Source organism: Aedes albopictus, chromosome 2 (genome assembly GCF_035046485.1).
Source record: "Aedes albopictus strain Foshan chromosome 2, AalbF5, whole genome shotgun sequence".
Taxonomy (NCBI): Eukaryota; Metazoa; Arthropoda; class Insecta; order Diptera; family Culicidae; genus Aedes; species Aedes albopictus.
In genome coordinates this window covers 212,656,917-212,677,056 of record NC_085137.1, presented here as the reverse complement: position 1 = coordinate 212,677,056, position 20,140 = coordinate 212,656,917, and the positions used below count along the sequence as shown (strand labels likewise).

The 20,140-nt window shown below is 39.7% G+C and overlaps 1 protein-coding gene across 3 annotated transcripts in view; it reads left to right on the top strand.

Moving 5' to 3' along the window:
• Positions 1-20,140, top strand: part of LOC109622009 (uncharacterized) — a 239,144-nt gene that overhangs the window by 187,481 nt on the left and 31,523 nt on the right. The gene's annotated exons all lie outside the window — the stretch shown is intronic.

Here is a 20,140-nt window from a genome sequence, read left to right as displayed (position 1 = left end):
CCGTTGTAGCGCGTTCACCCATAAATCCAGCCTGATATTGCCCCACGAACTCTTTTGCAATAGGTGATAGACGGCGGCATAAAATTTGAGAGAGTATCTTGTAGGCAGCGCTCAGTAGTGTGACCGCGCGATAAATCCCGCAATCCAACTTGTCGCTCTTTTTGTAGATGGGACACACGATACCTTTCATCCACTCCTCCGGTAATACTTCCTCCTCCCAAATCTCGGTAATGACCCAGTGCTTCTCCACCGTGTTTTAGTAACTCGCTTGGTAGTTAATCTGTTCCATCGGCTTTGTTGTTTTTCAACCGGCTAACCTCCTCCTCAATCTCTTGGAGGTTAGGGGCTGGAAATGTTTCGTTCTGCGCACGTACTCCTACACGCAACCTGAGATTGGCAGGTTCTAATACAATTGGGTATGAAACATATACAAATATTGTATTAGGGCCTTGCAAATACAAAAATTGGTAGGTGGCAGTATACCAAAAATTGTATTGGCTTCCTAGAATCTGGAAAAGGAAAATTTCGCATGTGTGCGTGTGCTCTGTCGCACTGGTTTCTCATTATTTGTTCTATTTTTAGACTGATCATGGCAGCAGCGGCGGCATCAAATACCAATACATGTTTGAAAAGAAATACGGGCGGCGGCGGGAATCGAACCGAGACACTATCATGGGGATACACAGTATCCTGCGCTCTAACCAGCACGGCTCTAACTGCACATGAAAAGACAAGAGGCTGAAAGCCATCATGATCAACACAAACGTGGCTTGGTGATGGAAATGATACAGCCGCCACAGTGCACAATGGGTCCAGAGCCGTATTTGCGAAGACAAAACTGTTTAAGCTTCAGCTTTAAGTTTTTAGACACATATTGTGTTTTAGAAAGTTTATTTTCAATTGTTGACCCTATTCCCTATTATTGTTATGTTAGGGTGGTTCGTCTGGTTAAACTGATTCAAAAATCTGCTTTCTAATAATTTTATTTGCGATGCCATGGTGGATGGTGATGGATCGTTTAATTAGAAATTCCACCAATAAACGGCAAATTCTAAATTTTATATATCTCAGGACTCTCACCACTTAGAAAGTTGGTGTCTTCGACAACGTTGTTAAGTGAGTCAAGAGCTTACAGTTAATGGCAGCGCTAGATACACATTTGCAAAATCATTCAAATGATTGATATTTTTTCGTGAAGTAATCAACAAGCTGTAAGTTTGTTTTCTTTGAACGTGTCTAAGTCAAGTCAAAAGTTTTTCAAAGAGCTATGTATTAGTCATAATTGTGCAATGTCTCATTGCATTCGGTTCACTTGATCCAGAGATATAGCAATTAAACGAAGAACACTCAAATATGAACTACTTTATTAGAGTTGCTCCAATTGTATGTAAAGTTATCCAATCGAGCCCAAATTTGTACCGTTTATAGCTTACTAGTTGTGCAACTGGCAGGAAAAATTTGAGAATATTTGGTGCATTTTTGAAAAAGTTACAGCTTGCTGAATATATTTGAAATAATAAATAAAAGTTGCATGCTTCAATTAGTTCGTAACTAGCGCCGCCTACTGACAGAACCTTGAACCAATCAGCTAATCAACTGAGCGGCCGTAACCAACCTAACAACATCGTCGAAGACATCAACTTTCTAAATGATCTGAGTCCTGAGATATATGGAATATAATATTTGTTTGCTCACTAGCGCTGCCTTGTGGTGGAATTTTGAATCAAACGGCTCATCATTTGTTAGTTCTTGACCAGCCAAATAATATTGCCGAAGACACCAACTCTCTAAGTAACCAGGATGATGAGATATTTGGTATAAACATTTCATCAGTGTTACGTCTGTTTGTCTCTGATATGACAGATATCACAGACAGCAAGACGAAGCACTGGCGAAATTTCCATACCGTACATCTTAGCACCATGATTACTTAAATAATCAGCAGATTTTTGGATAAGCCACACTTGATTGACCGTAATCATTTCACAATAATGAAAAAAAAAGAAATGACAGAACTTGGCAGAAACATTTTTGTCTTCGTAAATACGACTCTAGACCCATTGTGCACTGAAAGCCCGCATCCAGCAGGTTGCTGTTTGCAAGTGGAAAATTCCATGTAGACAATAGGACGCGAAGCTCAGCAGTGAAGCGAAGTTATTTTTAGACGCAACCCGGTTCAACTTCTCGGGTTTGAATGGAGGTGTTTGTGTGTAGTGGTATGGAAGGTATGGAACCGTGTAGCGCATCATAATACAACGAATGGATTATGATTTATCACATTTTCTGTACGTTTTTAATACATAAATTGGTAGAAAAGGCATATCTCAATTTTTGGTAGCTTTTCTTGTTTTGCGTGTACATTTCCTCCTTTCCTACCTGCGCGTTCATGTCGCCGACAACCATTTTCACGTCACACGGCGAGTAACCATCGTATGTTTGCTCTAACTGTGCGTAGAACGCTTCTTTCTCGTCAACAGGTCTCCCTTCGTGTGGGCAGTGGACGTTGATGATGCTGCAGTTGGAGAAACGGCCCCTAACTCTCAACATGCACATCCTTGCGTTGATCGGCTGCCACCCGATCACACGTTGTTGCATCTTGCCCAACACTATAAATCCTGTTCCCAGCTCATTGGTGGTGCCACAGCTTTGGTAGAAGGTAGCCGCTCGATGCCCGCTTTTCCACACTTTCTGTCCAGTTCAACAAAGTTCCTGCAACGCCACGATGTCGAAGTTGCGGGGATGTAGTTCATCGTAGATTATCCTGTCACATCCTGCGAAACCAAGTGGTTTGCAATTCCATGTTCCAAGTTTCCAATCGTAGTCCTTATTTCGTCGCGTGGGTCTTTGCCGATTGTATCGAGTCGTATTTTCTCCTATGTTATTCGCAATGGGGATTTTTACGGGTGGCTTAATGAGCCTACGCCAACACTCCTGTCTCGCCGGAGGGCCATCGTGCCAGTTCTGTTTAACGTCCCAACCAACACTGGGACGACCACGATTATGGGGCTACCACCTAGGATCTAGTTGGGCGTGATGCAGCGTATCTTACTTAGCCGCTGGATGCCAGAACAGACGCTGTTTGAGCCGCACCTCCTTGGTGAACAGACGCTCGGATCGTACCTCCTCAATCTAGCTGAAGTCAGAAGGACAACGGTGTCAAGGCTGCACTACCAGCTAAGCACACAACTCTTAGCTGGCGGTCTTTGTCATCGCTTGACACGTGGAAGCATGAGGTAGGTACTTGTGAGGACCAGAGCTATGTTGGACGCTCTCCTTATCGACTCACCATTATGCAGCCCCGAACATGGAAATTACTAATATCTCATACCTCAGAATCCTGATAACTTAGAAAGATTATGTCATTGGCACAGTTAATCAACATGACATAGACTTACATAAAATAGGACACTTGTTTCAAAATACTGCCACTAGGTGGCGCTAGTGAACAGGCCAATTTGAAAAATCGCATAGCTCAGAATTTATATAGGTAACTTAGAAAGATCGTGTCTTCGGCAATGCTGATGGGTATGACATAGACTTACATTTGAGGGGTAGGGCAGTTCAGACTTCTTTTTTCTAAATCATTTATTTGTTTAACAAAAAACTTTACGGAGCCGAAATTCTAGCAGAATAATTTTATATTCTAATGACAATTTGAAAATGATACTATTTAGTGAAGCGTTCTTCGTGTGCATTTCTTCCGCACTCGTGATCCAGAACCTGCACAGATCGAAATAGGAGTGTAAAAATCTGTGATGTATGATGCACATAATTGGATCGTGAGATATCACAAAAGTTTACATGACATATCATGTAAAAGTCATAAAATGTCATGTAAACTTTCATTATATGTCATGTAATTCAGCATGACACTTCTTATTTACATGACATATAGCATAAATTACCATGATATATCATGTAAAACATCATAACACTAAGTGTACATGACTAAAATGAAGTTTACATGACGTGTTATGTTCATTACTTTTATCTGTGTGAGCTTGTCCCGGAAGCGGTGAATTGAGCCCTGCGCCTATGAAAATTTTCTCTACGAAAAGTTCCTTTACAGACGGACCGTGAATCGAACCCGGCCGTCACCCCTAGCAAGGCCATGCTGAATAAGTACAAACGCCTTGAATGCATTCTACAGAAATGTTCAAGTTATCAGCAAAACAAAAAAATTGGTCAGATTCACATTGCACTTGATTCGTCATGAAAATTCATTGCCTTGCCAAAGCTCCGGGTGAGATTTGCCCGAACTTGGCAGTTGTGCAAGGCCAAAGCAGCAACAAATGGAACACACATTACATACAAAATTCCGAAGACATGTTGCGAAAATCAATACATAAATCATTCACATATTTAATTGATAGTAACTACATAATATGCTGTGAAGCAGAAACCTTGCAGGCCAAAAGTGCTCCGCATTGTTCTAGAAAACATGCCTGACATTCCTTCAACAGATTCCGGCGGCGTTTCCCTATCACGTCACAGCAAACATAACAAACAGTTGTACATACACCGTTCGGAGTTGTTGAGTTCTTATTGTCCCTCCCCAACCACGTTCAATAGTGTTTCCCTCTCCGGTGGCGGGTTTGCAATCGTAAGTCAAGAAATAGAACCCAACTCGTCGATGTCGTCGACGACGGCGTGTTGACTGTATGTAGGTACTATTGAATCGAGACAGAGTCATCGGAGAGCTGAGGCTGCTGTTACTGCCGGCGAAAAGTCACGTTCCTTCCTGCTTGCTTACAGTTGTACAAAGTTTGTCCTCCGATATTTTCCTCTCGAGTGGTGTCCCGTTGCTCGTTTCGAAGTATTTTTGCCGGCTGGGATGCATATCTTTGCTTACAGGGAATATCGATGTAAAATGCGACCCTAGTGAAAGGTAGATTATAATATTGAAGATTTCAAGATCATGGTGGGGTGGGGGTGGTTGACCGTGTACCGAATCATATGGGCTACTCTGGCAGCACATCACTATGGAATATCTGAATGACTTCGATTTAGCTCTCAAGGTAAGTTTAACGACCTAACCGAACGCTCATACGCATTGGGTCTAACCATCAACGTCAGCAAGACCAAATCGTTGGATGTCAGCACGGACAACTTCTTCAACTTTATAGCTTCTGGACAAGTGGTGGAGAAGGTTGAAAACCTTCAATATCTTGTCAGCCAGATAGCATTAGCCGGTGGAACCAAGATTAGCATACGTGCACGTAATAAAAAGGTTAGGACTACGTTAGGAAATGAGTTTACAAAATATATGGAGATTCTTTCAGATCAGCCAATGCATCAAAACTAGAAATTCCAATTCTAACGTGGCATTTGTGCTGTGCTACGCCAGAGAGGCGTGGTGCGTATCAGCAAATATCACACAAAAGCCGTAGGCTTTCGTTGACCAAAAATATCTGGTCTTGCTGAACACTTTCGCAAGTACCACTCCGGCTGTAGGAGCCCAGATTATCATTGAGGTAGAATTTATATAAGGGCCTGTCCATAAACTTCTTAGACTCTTGAGGGGTAGGGGGGAGCGGATAGTGATCAAAGTCTACGCTCCATACAAATTTCGAGAACTTTGTATGGGCAAAAGTTTACGAAGGGAGGAGGGATTCTACGTAGTTTATATACAGCGCCTAAGTTTTCTCCAAGAATACACACTGCTCCACCTTCCCCTACTATGCACAGCACTCCAATGATGTTTGAATTGTTTGCTCTGTGATTTTTCTTGCTGACGGACAACGACTGACTAACTAGCTATACCTACTAGCATGCTAGACAAACTAGGAGCTCGGTTGATTCTGTCGCCATCGGTTGTTGCATCGATTGCAAACCTCCCTATGGAAGGGTCCATTATGTGGGCTGATACCTTTATCTTACCCCGAGCCGAGTCAATGGGACAGAGGGAAGAATTGGAATGTTGGACATATTGTGATCGATATTGATTGCGTACTTTTGTTTAATATCATTGCCAGAAGCACATTTCAAGTGATTTTGGTTTGGTTAGTAGCCGGTTTACTTGTTGGCACTTCTGCTTTGCACTGGCAACCGATATAAATCTGTGCACAATTGTGGGAATGCTCGTTCAAGAGGGCAGAAGAGAAAATAACTCTCCGATTGGTTTGTGATGGATGCGTGATACAAGATACGTTAGTACGATGCTGTCTCAATACAGCACTAGACAAAATAAATCATATTTTCTTTCGGTGAATACCCTTGGCAGATTAAAAGATATCGTGACATATTTTAGCAAATTTAGTTACTTTAGCTAGCCCAGACAGGTCCAGACTACTTTTTGATAATATTGATGATATTTACTAGTCCACACTGCCAATAGGCGATGTCCATAAACTATGTAGACCACGGGTTCCCAACCGGTGGTCCGCGGCCCCCTGGGGGCCGTGAAGCCAATCCAGGAGGGCCTCGATGTTATCAAACAAATTGTTTAATTTTTATTTTATTTTTTATTTTTTTTCAAATTATACCAATTTTTAATTTTGTACACCGTCATCCCCAAAGCCACAATTTGAAAAACAAATTTTCCGCTATTTTTCAGCTATGACTCAATTTTAATGTTCATGACATCATTGTTTACGAAATGTGAGTGTCGCATAAAAAACGTATCGTCGAAAATCCCTTCCACAGTAAATTTCTAACTACGTCACTGTACCAAAAAAACTCGGTTTCGTCCAATCAATTCATATTTTTTTTCTAAAAATTTTCATTGGACCACAAATGATTTGACAATTCTTGAAGGGGGTCGCCACCTGAAAAGGGTTGGGAACCCCTGCTCTAAATATTCTGATTCAACAGTCTATTCAAAAAAATATATTTGGCCAACTAGCCATCCGTGTAGAGATAAACAGACGTAACACCCTAATTCTGATTCAACGATCTATTCAAAAATAATATAGTTGACCAACTGCCCATCCTTGGCGCTCGCATTATTTTTGTTCGAGTTTGACATTCGATTACTACCACCACCTAGTTCATGGTTGGTCAAACTCGGTATGAGCTCTTTACGTTTGAGTACCACGTTCATCTTCCAAGCCACCAAGTCGAGATCACCGACCTTCTCCGGATTAGCATTGTTAGTTTTATTGGTGATTGGTAAACTTCAGCTACCAGTGAAACCGTGCAGTATTGCTGCAATGAACCTCGACGTGCATCATGTAGGGAGTTACATGTGGACGGTGTGTTTATTGTGGCAACAGTGGCAAAACATCAAAATCTAAGTCAAAACCTGTCCTTGCAGAAGCGTTCACGGCGATGTTATTTACTAACAGTCATTGCACAATTATGGGCCACTCTGTCACAATCATTAATCAGTTCATGGGATTGACTCATAATTGTGGGCGACCGATAATTGTGCTATAACTGTACTTACTTTCAGTCCTGAGCACCCAAGATGGTGCAGAGGGCCGAATTGAAAGATTTTCATCCTGGGCAATTGCCAGCCATCGCTTTGATCTGTGGCCAGGTCAAATTTCCATCGATTTCCTTTATTTCCTTGTTGAGGTTGCGCCGCCATGAGCCTCTGAGTCTGCCTCTGCTGCGATGCCCAAGCAACACACATGTTTACAAAATAGTCACGGCAGTGCATGTAAGGGTTGCTCAGACTTACTGCACTGGGCACTGTGACTTACTACGCAACTATTACATCAAAAACAGTTTTCCTCTAGCATATTTTTTCCAAAACAACATCTGGAGAGACGATAATGTTTTGGCTACAATTGATTTTAATTGTGTACTGCATTACTTTTTAATGCCTAATGGTTTGTTTTCAGTCCTTCAGAAATCTTTTAGGCGATTCCGAAAAATCTCAATAAAATTGTGAAAATTTAACCAAATCGTGTCAAAATTCCACAGCACATAGTATAAATAAAATACTATCAAGCGTATTTATCCAAATAAGGTTGTTATATAAATATTTCAATTAATGTAGCTTAGTGTATACAACAGTGACATGGGGAGACTTGATCCCTCGAGGATTACACACACATTATACATGTGAAAAATAAAATTCTATTTGGAAGCCTCTATTTACTCGCAGTTCTAGTATATTCAATAATAAAACGTGTCAGATAATTATTATTTTATTACACACCATTAAAAGGGGGATCAAGTCTCCCCATTTTCAAAATACGGCATATCCTTAACAATTTAAGGAAATCTTATTATTTCAAATACAATATATTCATCAAAAATGTAAGAAAACTTGAAAAGAAAATGAACAGGAAGCTTCTGGAGTTGTTTTCCCTTTAAATTAAACATGTGCTCTAAAGGGGATCAATTGTGACCCATTTTTGAAAAATACATCATAAGACATGCCTTCATAAAAACACAGTTTTGAAAACTTTAACAATAATTTAAAGTCCTTCTGTTGTGTATAAACTTGCAATAGATGTTTACCTGCCATTCTGTACAATAAATGGATCTAGTTTTGTGCTTTTTCTTAATGTTACAGACAAATTAAGAAAAAGGGATCAAGTCTCCCCAGTCTCCCCTACGGTATTACATTCCGTGCGTGCCAACCAACAGACTAGACGGAACGCGTTACTTTCGAACACCGATACTACTCACTCAGGGTAGGAGGTTCAAGAAGGAGAATAGTTAAAATCGAACGTCCAAATCGTGTGTGATAGGATTTAGGCCTTTCTAGACTCATGCCAACGTTACTCGCATTCGGAACCTTGGCTTACCAGAGTGAGAAATGAGTGTCTCTACACTTGGATCAAAATCAAACTGGCCTTTTCTAGACTCATGCCAACGTTTCTCGCATTCGGAACCTTGGCTTACCAGAGTGAGAAAAAGTTTGACCGATCCAATGATTTTGACTTCCACGATTCTAAGAATCAACACTTTTGAAGGATTGAATTATCCAATCAAGTGATCAGAATAATTAAGGCTTCGCAAGTGCAAGTTCAGGATCAAAGGTATTTGAGTAGCAAAATACTTATCCGGGAGGTATCCAGTATGGAGTCCAAAAACAAAACTGACTGTCGTCTTTATTGATCTTCCTTTTTTATAGCCGCAGGGCCTACCAAAAATTACACATGATCTTTCCTGAAAGGATGATGAAATAGCGGCTCTCGATACGATCTACACATTTACACTTGCAGTACGTGTTTTAACATGAAAATATGAGCGGCCAGATTTCTAGAATGAACTTTCGCGGGTACATGGTTTTTCGTGTTTTCACAGGAGAAATATTTTCTTCTCCGAAGAGAGAATTTTCCTGAATTTGAGCAATCTCTCTAGCTACATGATTTGATTGTATTTGTACAGAATTAGGTCTACCATTCATATTTTGCACGATCCCGATGCTCAGCTGGTCTAATTTTCAAGATCAAGTTCAATGATGGATTTTGATTAATTTTAGAATGCTACCGATCTGCTAGGCTATTGGTATCGTTTCCATCGGGTGTCGCTTCAGATTGTTTATTTTATCATGCTGCTCAAAGTCAGTCGAGTCCCTCAGCCGCATAGCTTTTGCTTCGTTATGCTGATAAACATTGCCGCTGTGCTCTACGTTTATAATCGCGGGCCCTACACTGAACGAAAATCCCCGCCATAAATTGAATGAAAAGTGCTTCATTTCAGCCCCATGCCTAAAATCAGATGATTTGAAGTTGGCCATCATTCAATTCCAGATCTGACAGATACAAAACAAGCGACATGGAAATCATTCAATGTTATAATTATAATCATTCTATTCGGAATCAAAACAAACCTAGGGAAGGATGATTGTCATTCAAAACCCATCCAGTTTTGCGGTTCAAATATAGATAGAAGTCATTGTAAAATCTAATGTTGCTCATATACGTGTCATTCTCTTGTATTTGTTTCAATTCTTCTTCAAATATCCCAGGAAAAATAATATCACAACCATTTCAACTAGTTTGAGAGAAATTGAGAGTCAATTTCTCTCGTACTACTTGGAAAGGTTATGACATTATTTTTCCTAGAATATTTGAAAATAATAATAGATAAAATTTAGTCGTAGAAATACGCTCTATTTTAAAAAATCACACAAAACATACACGATTTAAACATTATATAACTTCCACTAAACTGATCACTGCTTGGGGCACATTTTAAAATTCACTGGAATCAAACCGCAATATTTTTTCTAGTAACTTAGAAAATTTCAAGCGACCACTTCGTCCGCCACATTTGTTTATTTTTTTTCTATCTTAAACTGGTGCGTCAACAACAACATGATAAGCCAAATTAAAATCGAATGATTTTCGGAATGGGGCTGTGATGGCATACATTCTGCTTGTTTTCGAATTATGCTCATATGCACATTCTGCCTGTTCAAATTCGTCAGACAACTTGCAGCGAGACTTGCAGAAAATAATAATACAGAAGTCGAACAAAAATCTGACAAAAAATGCGCGGAGAATCATTTAATCATGATTTTTAGGAATGATGGATTGAGCACACGATTGAATGAAGAATCATACTTGGGTCGTAAGGATTTTCGTTCTGTGTATTGAATGATTTTCAGTATGAGGCACATGTAGAAACGAATTCAGATGGTTTTGTGATGATTATCAATCACAACAAACTCTAACTCGAAATTCATTCGTAATTTGTGTCGATTCTAATTTTATTACAGGATGATTTTCATTCAAGGAAGCGCAGTAAACTCATTTTGCTACAAAATCATTCAAAATTCGGATTCTGCGGATCTGCATCGCATTGAATGACAAATCATTCTCTGTACGGCGGGAGATTTCGTTCAGTGATATTATATTGTGGTACACTGAAATAAATTTTGTTGTTGTTTCCACCGAATCCATGGTAAAATTAAGAACTGTACCAATAATTTTCAACCGAATGCAAAATTCTGTTAATTGTACTGAAGGCTAAAATATAAACGACTCATAAAAAAGTGATCATTTTCCGTAACAAAATCAGAAATTGCCAATAAAGAAGTAGGGGTGGGAGCAATAATAAACTATAAAATTTCCAAAAACAAATCAAAAAGTGTATAAATAAATCAAAATTTCCCATAAATAATTGATTTTCGAGCAATAAAAAACGTCGGAATTTCCACGAATAATTCAATAATTGCAATAAATAACTACATTTTTTCCACCAAAACAGTTAAAATTTTCCATAAATAAATCTGATTTTTCCATAAATAATTTAAAAATTCCCAATTGAAAAACATCAAAAAAGCAATTGAAAATTTAGCAATAAATAGGAACTGATGAGCAAGGTAAAAGTACCGGCTGAGCCATGCGGCGAAGCCGCATAGAGGATTGAGGAACTGAGGCGGCAGAAGGCCGCCGATGTTTCCGAAATCCGATGTGCCGTAACTGCGTCGATTCGGTTCTAGGCAATCCACAGATCCAAGAATTTGCCCGGTATAATGCGAACAGAGATGTTATCCCTTTTTTTAGTCCGACGAGCGTTAGCGAGTTCGGACAGCAAGCGATTGTCTGTTAAATTGCACAATAGTTTCAGTCTTTCTATCATAGTTCTATAATGTAGTATGTTCGAAAATTTTTGTTGGGAAAAAATATAGTTTTTTTATTGCAATTGTTGATTTATTTGTGGAAATTCTTACATTTTTTATTGCTAGAAAATCAATTATTTATGGGAAGTTTCGATTTATTTATGCGCTTTTTGAATTGTTTATGGAACTTTTCTAGTTTATTATTGCTTCCACCCCTAATTATTTATTGGTAATTTTCGAATTATTTATGGAAACTTTTTAATTTATTATGGGACGATTAATTGGCTGCCTGTACTGAAACATTGTCAATATTACCATGCGTGAAGTACCATTGACTAGAAACATTCTTGATGTTACTATTTTGACATTGTATTTTTGACCATGTTTATCTAAGACGCGCAACATTCAAGTCTACATGGTCGAAATTACAATGCCCAAATAGTAGAACCAAGAATGTTTTTAGTCAACAGTAATACACGCATGGTAATATTGGCAATGTTTCAGTACAATTAACAGAATTTTGCATTCGGTTGAAAATTGTTGGTACAGTTCTTAATTCTACCATGGATTCGGTGGAAACGACAACAAAATTTATTTCAGTGTAGGTCATGATTGTTCGAATTTGATTGGGGTTTTATGATGCGGCTTGCTTGGTTAGTTGTAGGAAATGGTTGGAAAGGAATTCGTTCCGAATTGTGTGGATTCAAATGCACTCCACGCTTCGCGTTCGTAACACGCTGGATTGCAGATTTCGTTTCCGCCCCAGCGTAGAGTGTGACCGACCCACCTCCACTTCCGCTCCCGAATTTCTGTCGTTGCATATCCAATTGTGAGGCCACCGTTCACGAATTATTTACCGCAGGCTTCTATTGATGAAGACCTGTAGCCGGTGAGTGTTCTCCACTGATACACACCAAGTTTCACTGGCGTACAGCAGCACAGATTTCACGTTCGAGTTGAAAACTCAGGTTATGTCGACTAATCTGATTGTTTTTTTTTTTCATACGTTTCATGAATTCGCAAAATCAGTCTTCGCCTTCTTTATCCGTGCACCTATGTCGATCTTGTTGTCGCCATTGGCCTCGATTTATGGCTATCATAATATTGGAAGCTTACAACATTTCCCACTGCTTGCCCAGCTAGTCTAGTCTAGTCTAGTCTACACATACACAGCCATTCATTGAAAGAATCCTGGAAAATGATAGAATCAACTTGTACTTCTATCATTTTTCTTGTCATTATCAATGCTTGCAGCACATCAGAGATGTAACACAAGAATTGAAGCAGCCAGGCCTACTGTGCAGCGTTATTAGTACAATAAAATTAAAGAACGCCCAGCTACCGTAAACTGGGGTGAAGTTGATCAGTGGGGTGAACCTGATCACTCAATTACTCGTGGATGTCGACTTTTAAAGAAGCAACAATTATATTTTAACCATTCACAATCCAATGACGTAACATTAAAATGGAATGGTAACTTCCTTGAAAGTCAATATCCGTGGGTAATTGAGTGATCAGGTTCACCCTACTGATCAACTACACCCTAGTCTACGGTATCGTAAAACTGGAATGGTTGTCCCAACGATTGGGTTGACGTTGATAGTAAGACCTGCCACCAAGGAGCGATCGGCAAGATCATCGAGCTTGCTCTGCATATCAAAGCGCGGTTGAGCTAGGAGAGCAACGTCAACAGCCAATTCGGAATCATGTAGGTGAAGATATGACGAAGCCACACCTTGAATTTTCGAGAGCACAAATCTAAAGAACCGAATGTCGGTTTTTGCTAAAAAAGTTGATTTATTGGTTATCCGCTGGTGGTGACCAATCGATCAACTTTTCAGCGCAAACCGTCATTTAGTTCTTCAGATGTGTGAAAATTCGGGGTGTGGCTTCGTAATATCTTCTCCTTAGGTACCCCATGGTAATCGGCTGCCATAGCAACCCACGATTTGGTTCACGATCAATCGCACCTACCAGGATTTCGTCGATTACGATGAGGAACAGTAGGTAGTGGTGATAATACATATATATCATTGCCTCACTCACCCGGATGGCATCGGACAAGATACCGTTGTGCAGTACTCAGCACGAAAATGCCCTGTACTGTGCTTCAATGAGGTTGATGATTTTCTCACGGACAGCCTCGTGCCTGAGGGCTTCCCATATATTTTCGTGATTGAGACGGTTGAAAACTTTTTCGCAATCAATGAACATCAGGTAGAGATTTTAATTTTTATTGATTTGCTCCAGGATGATACAGAGCGTTACAAGACATCGTAGAGGAGATGGATGTCGCCGGCATTAGCGGCGTTCTCGCCTTCGTCGGCTAGGGAGTCCTCCCACGCTCTTTTGTTCTGTCTACGTCATGAGCGTTTCACTTCCTACTCGAGAGCCGAATAGAACTGTCGGCCTACAGCTTTGGCTCCTCGTGTTTTTGTTCACCCTATCGCAGCTTTAGTGTTTCTTCGCTTCTCTATCTTCTTCCAGGAGTCATCTGTGATCTACTGCTTTCTTCGGGTGCGTACATGGCTCACCCAAATCATTCTCGCCGGTTGAAATGAAGGCATTCTTGATAGAGCTCCATTGATCTTCTACGCTTCTACCTTCCGAAATATCCGCAGCACGTTCCTCCAGCTCCTCGACGTATGAATTTTTCATCGCAGCGTCTTCCAGTCGGCGTGTGTTGAGCCGGCGCCTGATTTTCTCCTCCTGTCGATGGATCCTCGCAATGCGCAGCCGGATCTCGCCTTTCGCCGATTAGGAGATGACGCAATGTCGGCGCTACGTTTGTTCTGTTGATGCGTACATGGCTCAGTGTACATTTCCTGCTGATGCAGATGTGGTCGATTTGATTTTCCGTGACGCCATCACGGGAAATCCATGTCACTTTGTGCACTGGTCGATGGGAAAAGAGCGTCCCCCAATCACCATTGTTGCCACAAAACTCTGCGAACAGCTCACCATTCTCGCTCAATTGTCCGAGACCATGGCGTCCCATGGTGTGCTCATAGTCTGAGTTTTCGGAACCAACCTTCGCATTGAAGTCGCCCATGAGGCGACTCACCTTCCTTTTGGAATCTTGTCCACGACAGCACTCAGTTGTCTGTAAAAGTTCTTTTTTGTCTTGCAATTCGGCAACATCGATTGGAGTGTAACATTGTATCAAGGTTTCAAATCCGTGTTCTGAGTCCTGTAACAATTATCCTCTCATTAATAGGTTCCCACTTCATGAGCGCTGAGCAGGAAACCAACTCCGTGGTGGCGAGGCGCGGGTTCACCTCGTAGGCCAGAGTATAGCAGAATTTAGCCCTACGCCAATCTGTGTTCTCCAAAGTTTGGGCCAGTTTACCCTGCTGGGCTAGGGTTAATACATTCCAAGTTCCAATTGTTGGCGTTGTTTCGCGTTTCCGTTGCCGTTGAATCAGTTCGCATTTTTTCATTTTCAGTTCTTGGGTTTCGGATCTAACGTCCCCTATCCACCGTGGTGGGACTGCCACCTTAGGTATAGCTTCCGGTGGATAAGCATCTCATACTCAGCCGCTGGATGCCAGAACAGATGCTGTTTGAGCGCTCCTTCTTGATGAACAGACGTAACGTACCGTGCACGTACCTACCTCCTCAACCTATAGCTGAAGTCAGAAGTACAACAGTGCCCAGGCTACACTACTAGCTAAGTACACAACTCTTAGCTGGTGGTCTTTGTCATCGCTTGACTCGTGGGAGCATGCGGATCTTGGGAGGACCAGAGTTAATTACGACACTCTTCTAGGTTGTTGTACCTGTATTGCAACATATGATACATATACTATTACTATGTTTTGGATTTGTTCCCTATTTTTGCTCATAAAACGAATCAATAATAGCTGTCCATGTCAATGAGATGTGAACGAATAAAATTAAGGAATATATGTAAAAATGTGATAAGTTTACATGTCAATGACCTTACGACCACAATGGAAAAAGCATCATCCCAAACTGAAGATGACAACGCTGACGAAGAGTTCCATCCCAATATATTCATTCATTGAAGGCTTATATTAATAGGAATGTAGTTGACAAAATACAGCTTTCAATTCTATCGCCCAATCAAGGTACCTACATACACACGAAGAAGGATTTCCGAGTTGACATGATTGGGTGAAAATGGCATATTGCCACACTGTTGGCTAGAGTCTGACTATCCCATCCCCTGATCCACCATGGCAGCCACTGAGCCCTATTCGTGGAATGAAATCATGACAAGAAAAGGAATACTGCTGGCGCCAAAACCTTCCTGGTGGCGACGGGACCTGTTGCTGGCTGGGCCGGGACGAGACGGGAAGAAATGAATATTATCATTTTTTGCCAATTCTAGCCCCACGTGTTGAGCTGCTGTCGTGTTCCGTGCTGTGCACTGTGATTGTCACAACAGCAGATTGTCAAGTTGACGTCAATCATCTTGCGGCTGAATATTTAGGTTTTGCATTTCCTATAGAAAGTGCGGTGCGCACGAACGATGGCCAAACACACACCACTGCACTATCTGTTGTATTGTTAGATGGGGTAACTTTGATAACTTCAGTAGTAAGCTTATAACAATTCGACAACTTGCTCAAAATAGTATAAAAATGGTAACCAGTTTATGCTGTGTACGACCAGCGTGAGTTTACTCCGGTTGACGGTACCAAGTGCTCCAGATTTGAAACTCAGCTGGTTTTACAACGGTTGAAGCCAACGAGTGGTTGATTTGCTTCAACGCAACAAGAAAAAAAAACAAAGAGATACTGCGAAAAAGGATTCATGGGGGGATGTTTATTCATCAAATTAAATCTATTGTGCCATCGATGGGATGTTGATGGGTACCATTTGCATGGTTGTATTAATATTTATTGCGTGAAGGATGCTACATAATGACATGGAAGACAGCAGAAACGATGGACGTAGATTTTGTGTAGTTTGAATTACGTGGAATAGAAGCTCTTCAGGAAATGACGGATAACTTAAAAATAATACCTCCCGATTAGAGTACTCTGGCGTCAATCATTTTCCTGGAAGAACCACTTCAAAGTGGATTTATATCACATCTAAATATTGATTTGATTTCTCTGTAGCTGAAGTGTTTGCTAAACAATTGATACGCTTTTATGGGTTGTGATGTTTATAGTCATCGGACATGTATAAACCATCTGAACCTGTTGGTCTCATTTCGATTATACGCACACTGCTAGGAGTAAAGGAGTACTCCGGACGTGAACAGTCAGTCGGCGATAATGCTATCAAACCTAAATCAAATATGCAAATCGTTTATCTACCACCGGGAGCCGCGTATTTATTGGAGCAGTGGGGCGCAGAGGTCCATCTAATTTGCATAAGTAAATCGAATGGAAAAAAGTCAACAGTTATCGATGCAAATGGTTTGGAAGGAAAAACAACACTGTTTCCAAGTGGTACATACCACGATGTTGGCTAATGACCTAAAATTGTGTTTTTGGGACACAATCAAGTTCTTTTTCTTCCCCTGCATATGTTAAATGGCAAATGGCTAGAACCTACATAAGGTACACCGGGGCAAGTTGGAACGGGTGGGGCAAGATGAAACAGCGGGTTAACATGATGTTTTCTAATGATGATAAACAGTTCGATCGCCATAACACATAGTTTTTGATTCAAACAATCTTTTAGCGAAGGATATATTTCCAAATTGTATTGAAATCTATTTCAAAACTTCGCGTTTCATTTTGCCCCACCCGTTTCAACTTGCCCCGGTGTACCTTAAAAGATTCAAGCATGTCTGATTTGTGATGCAATTTCAACGGATACAAGTTTTCTTCTACAATAATTCCGTAGTTCAATTCTATCCGGCTCTAGCGTCTGGTAATCCCAGCCGACATTTTAATGAATTGGAAGGTTCGGTTAATATGAATATAGAACGAAGCCACACCTTGAATTTTCAAAAGCACAAATCTGAAGAACCACTGAGCTTAAAAGTTGATCGATTGGTCACCACCAGCGGGTGATCAATCGATCAACTTTTCAGCTCGGTGCGATGTTTGGTTCCTCAGATTTGTGCTTTCGAAAATTCAAGGTGTGGCTTCGTTCTATATTCACCTTAAACCTTCTACGACTTTTGCATTCCGTTCATTGTTGCTTTTCTTATCCTCACCTTGTACCGTCGGTAATGTGCAGATGATGAATTGAAATCTGTTATTCACAGCATTTTTGCAGTAAAAATCTACAGTATGACCCATAAAATATGCGATGGTTTTCAAACACATCGTTTACCTACTCCAAACCGATAAATCTAAGGAGTGTATCGGAAAGTAGTTGAAAATGTTCAGGATGCTCTATCTCGAAGCTGAGTTGGTTCGTTTTTTTTTTTCTTATATTTGTTATGTCCAGTGTTGGTAAAAACTCAAATTCTCAAATCTCATGCTTGAGTTGTTTCACGCGCGATTCTAGACTCGCCAAACTCACCGCCGAAAAAATCATGCATGAGTTGACTCGCGATTTCACTCATTGCTTTATTTCTTGGTATTCTTATTACTTACACCGATGTTTTTAGGATTATATAATAGAACAAAAGCAAACCTATCGTACAACAATATTGGATGTCGTTCAAATTGATTTGGATTCGTTTTACAAGCGAACGAGATTTCGGCGCTTGACTCGTGAGAGCGAGATTTTGCATGAAAATCTCGCACGTGAGAAAATGATTCCCTGATTTTTTACAAAAAATTCTACTTGAAATTCCTCCATTTGTTTTCACCTGTAAGTTCCATGAAACATTACGCGTAGACTTCAGAATAAATGCCTCAAGAAGTTCCATCGGAGATAACTTCACGACATTTCCAAACAATATTCCAAAGATTATATAATAAAGCTCTGCAAAAGTTCTGTTAGGAACTCTTTAACAATTTTCATGACCTCCTCCAAAAAATCCTGATTCATATGAGCGAGTATTCGCTATAGTTTTATTGGAAGTGCGTTAAGTTATTACTGATATCATGAAAACACCAATATAATATTATTCTCCAAAAACATCTGAAAAGATGGATGTAGTAACTTCAGGAATCAAGCTTTCTTTAGAATTAGATTTTCTAAAGAACTCTATCGAAAATTACTACCAAGATTTCAGATATCCCCTGAAAGTTTTGCAGTAGTTCCACTTTTAAAAATATTTCATATGTTTTGTAAGAAAATCTCATTAAATTCGGCTATAAAATGTTTCAAGGAAATTGGTCATACATTCAGGAATACTACCTTATCACTTATAATAGTTTAAAATAAATCCTCGGAATCCACATTTTGATGGCTGACCTGCCAGATAGTTATAATCAAGAAGCAAGAGCAAGAAAGCAAGAATAAAAAAAAAATCCTAAAAATTTAAAGTGAATAGTTATGTTTCAGTACAACACACTTTTCTTATTTTTTATGGTTTCGGAAAATTCCGGGAATTTCACAAATACATATATCCCGGGATTTGGAATATTTTAAAACCCGGGCAATCCCGGGCAAGACCCTCTAACTACACCAACTGCGCCCCATTGAGTAAGTATTTCTACATGATTTCTATGTGTTTCAAGGTTTTTTTCTTAATTCGTTATGCGTTCCGAAAATTCGAGGAAAATTTTATCTTTTTTAAGAAATTGTTGTCAACTATTAGGTAGCTGACAACTGCCTGCTTATTGTGCTCTTATCTAAACAAGCTAAATTATTTAAAAAAATATCGCATTAAAATCATTTAAGAACGGGAGAAAAATCTATTTTTCTATGGGTCATACTGTACCATCACTTCTAATTAAGGACAACCCAAGTAACAATGATAGCTGAATAACAGTTTATTCAGCTAAAAAAAATTCAATCAAACCTAAGAGCACTTTATTCATCCATTGTACAGCAATAATGTGTGTTGTTACCCAAGTAACAATTCAAAGTCATCAATAAGCTTGCATGCTGAATTATTGTTTGTTTATTACATTCTCAGATGAATAAAAATATATGCTGAATAATAAGCTGGAATGATGCTATTTACATAGTGAATAAACCAAAATGCGACATTTAACACTTATGTGAACAGCGATTTAATTGTAAGCTTAACAAACGCCAACTATTTTTGTTAATAAGCTCTTTTTTCTACACGTTAAACAGCGTAAGTTCCAAAGTTCGCTATAGCTGATTATTGTGATTTATATAGTCGAACAAAAGCTTCGGCTATTGTAAATACGTTCAATAATGGTTTAACATTAAGCTACATAAACGGCCTAAGTGCTTTTTGTAAACAAACATGTTTCGGTCTCTGTAGGGCCCATTTCGATACACCTACACACACCAACATCCTTATCAGAAAGAGCAATCTTCGGGCTATCTGTTGAGGCTGTTGATGTTCGTAGGTGGATGCAGCGACTGAAACATTTTTGTTTACAAAAAGCACTTAGGCCCTTTTTTCATATGTACCACCCTTCAATTGAACAACATGTTAAAATATTGATAATAAAGCAGTTTTTCATTATTAAATATGAATTGATATTTGTTGCGCAAGTTAAGGATTTTTTTTAAAGAGCTGGTGTGTAATAAATGTGTTTAGAAAAGAAAAAATTGAACATGATTAGACAAATTGCATATTCCATGCCAATTTGTTTTTGTTTTCAGCAGGTTATCATGACAAGTTTAATATGACGCTGATATAACACA